At 33.4% G+C, this 3,597-nt stretch overlaps 1 long non-coding RNA gene across 1 annotated transcript; it reads left to right on the forward strand.

The window, feature by feature from the left end:
• Positions 1-272: 272 nt before the first annotated feature.
• Positions 273-3,363, forward strand: LOC118744176. Its single transcript, XR_004993535.1, has 3 exons — positions 273-1,086; positions 1,378-1,470; positions 3,267-3,363. It is a non-coding gene; the product is annotated as an uncharacterized LOC118744176 (long non-coding RNA).
• The last annotated feature ends 234 nt before the right edge of the window (positions 3,364-3,597 follow it).

Genomic DNA, 3,597 nt, shown 5'->3' on the forward strand with positions numbered 1-3,597 from the left:
GCAAATAGCTTACGTATAAACGTAGTAACAGATTTGCAAGTTTCATGAACAGCTGATAAATTGCTTGTTTAATCGCAGCAAATTCCTAATAAAACAATATATTTTATATTTAAATAGGTTTATTTTGTCAATTTCAACAATAAAACAAATAGTTTCCTTGTTAGTTTAAATTGCATCCAGCAACATGCGATCAGCTGCTTTTCGTACTGGCGATTTCTTACAAGTAAAAATTTATCCAGTAAAATCTAGTAAAAACTTGCAGCTTCAACTACCATTTTTCGCTCTATCCCCTACTTTGCAAGTTTTTGCGTACGAAAACGCCAAAACATGAAAATTAGTAAAAACCTGGATTTTACTAGAAATGAGTAACGAACACAAAGAACGTAAATCTACACAAACAAATCTACACAATTCAACACAACTACATAGGCCCCTATTATGAGTTGCATTCGATCTTCGACTGTGGTCGAATGCATTGTGGATTTGTACACAATGGTCAAATGTGCTGATCGAACGAATTTTCATTTGGTATTGGCTTTGTTTCTTTTCCTTTCAAGCAGATAATTATCAGAAAGGAGAATAATGAGAAAATTGAGGGAAATACGCTCACAGAGAGCGAAAAAAAGAAATAGTAAAGAAACGCAAAACTAGCAGAAACTAGCAAGTAAACAGCTGATCGATGTATTTGACTACCCTGCCAGCCACGGCTCACCACTTTCCCCTGAAATTCAAATGATTTACCAACACATACCCAACTTTTTTGTCATCTCACCCACACCCTCAAAAGTTGTCGAAAAAGGTTTCCATAAGTAAGAGCAGCGTAGCTATAAGAATTCGCACTCTTAATAAGAATTATATGCGTTAGAGCGAGCAAGTGAAAATCAGGCGAAATTTGACAGCGAATTTCAAATTTGATTCTAGTAGGCTGCGAAGAAAAACATCAATTTCGCGCATAATTTTGGAGTTAAGAAGCAATTTAATTTGATTAAATGTAATTTTTCTTTTATTAAATACATATATGTATATTTTATATATCCATAGATAGCCAAACATCAGCAGGAGACTTAAGCCATCAGAACCTTGAAGGTAAGAAGACTAAAGTTTCCCAATTTAACATAGTTTGGCTGAGTTCCAGGTTGGTATATTGCAAAGCATTAGCCTCTTTTATTTCTAAACTAAATATAACTAATGGAAAAGTGCAATAAGCGCAACCATGTTCAAACGCCGAATTGGAACTTAGTTGGGCAAATTGGTAATTTCCATCAGTTATAGTTTATAAATAAACGAGGCTGATGCTTTGCAATATACCAACTTGGAAGTCAGCCTTTAACCATTGTTAACAGTTTCATTTGATTATAATGTAATTATTTCTTTTAGATTGCCAAACATCAGCAACGACGCCCACAGCACATTCAACGCCATTGGTCGCCAACAACTCTCAACCCTACAACATTCCAGCTACATTGTTCGGTGAGTTTAAATATATATAAATATAAAATACGTTGGTTTAAATATTAAGAAACGCGGTTGCTCCAGACGCAACTAAATCCATATGTATGTATGTACTTACTTGTGTTTATGTCGTCGGTGATACTGCAAAACTCTGCAGAAATTATTACCTCTGGCACTGATTTCTTAGCCTCACCGGAGTGCCAAAATTTATAATCTATTAAACTCGTGACGAAAATGTATTCCTTTTTCTGTAAGGTACGGGTGAGGGATTATTTAATTAAAGTTTGCAGTATCACTGCCGACACGTAGATATATACATATGTAAACAGAAAGTGCTGTGAAAAGTGCAACAGAATGCCAGCTTTGGCTACAACTACATAAATGTGGTCACATGTATGTATATAAACAAAAAATAAAGTATTAGTAACTAAATGTACTTATGTAAGTAAAAAGAAGGAAGTGCAATGCAAATATGTATGTACATATGTATGTTAAAAGTGCAACTAGGTACATGTGTAAACAGCAATAAGTGTGGTGCAAAAAATGGGAAAAGTGCAGCAGAATGTCTGTTTTCCTAAGCGCAACAATATAAAACATCAGTTTCTTTTAATTCCAATTAACAGCAAATTTGCTTAATTTGTGCCAACTGAGTTGAATGTAAATTGTGTAAATTATCATTTCACGGTTGTACACTCAAGAATTGATGCGTTTTTAAAAAACAGACATTTTCGGTCAGGAACAATATTTGCATCCGCTGCATTTGCATCAGTTGTTGTAGTTGCATCGACCAAATGCTGGCTGGGTACCTACATTGTATACATACATATGTGTGGAAATAGTTGCAACTGCATAAGTGTGTAGATATGTTATGTATGTGATATGTTTAACTGCAACAAAAGAAAGTGAAGTGCAAGTACCTTTGTACAAAGCGCAGCTGCAACGAGGTACCTGTGTACATACGTATGTAGGTAAAAAGAGGAAAGTGCAGTGGAAATATGTATATATATATCGTCGCTCGAATAAAGAAACAGTGTAAATGCCAAATACACTTTTACTCGATAATTGCACTATTGGATAGACAATCCTTTAATCTATTTGAAAAATGTTTAGTTTTCTTAAATATCTCTTTGGCTCACTAATTTATTCCCGAAAAACCAAATTGTATTTGTATGGTTTGTAATGGTTTATAAACACTTCCAATTCGTTTTTCTCAAAACTATACTTTTCATGTTACACTATTTCATTATTCCAGCGACGATATGTACATATGTGCAACATACAATTAACATGTCATGGGGGTGCTATTTTGGACTTAACGCGTTTTGGAAATAAGTTTTTCTTTTCGTCTAGGTACGATATGTGCAACATATGTATGTACAATTAGCATACATACGGCACAATATGTAGAGCTACATATCGCCGTTTAAAGTACAAAACCGCGTATCGTCGCTCTGCAAAGCCGCGTAAATTACCTTTTTTGCCAAAAATTGGATTAGCTAACAATAGCTCTTGGCTCAAGCCTTATCCATTCGTTCTGAAATATACTAGCCAGAAATGCGATTGCTTTACAAAAAAGAAAACCATTTGGACATATGAGAGTTTTTACGCTCTGGAATATAATTTATGCAACCTCACATACGCGGTTTTGCATTATCTTGATACGCGGTTTTGTACTTTAAACGACGATATGTGGATACACTTGCCTATGGCCATAATATATAGACGTTTCAATGAAGTGTTTTTTTGGTTTTGTTGCGATATTTTTTATTATATATTATTTTTTATCAAATTTTATTTTTATATTTTCTTTGCAGGTCGTGGAATACAGACAGTAGAAGTCAGCGGAGATTAGATATATATATAAATTTTATCTGTTATTAATTTTATTATTATAATATCTAATATAATAATAATATTATAATAATAGTATTATAATATTATTATTTTTATTACTACTTTAATTGCTATTATTATCATTATTAATAGAATTATTATTAGATCGTACCTTTACACCATTATTTATTACGGTATGCATAAAAAGTTTCGCAAACTGAATGAATCGACTTCTGGGTAAGAAAGCGATGATATTCCATCCACGAGTAGAGAAGCATTTTGCCGCGGAATAAATAGTGATCTAACGTCCAG

Source organism: Rhagoletis pomonella, unplaced genomic scaffold (assembly GCF_013731165.1).
Source record: "Rhagoletis pomonella isolate Grant_MI unplaced genomic scaffold, Rhpom_1.0 Rhpom_scaffold_00001, whole genome shotgun sequence".
Taxonomy (NCBI): Eukaryota; Metazoa; Arthropoda; class Insecta; order Diptera; family Tephritidae; genus Rhagoletis; species Rhagoletis pomonella.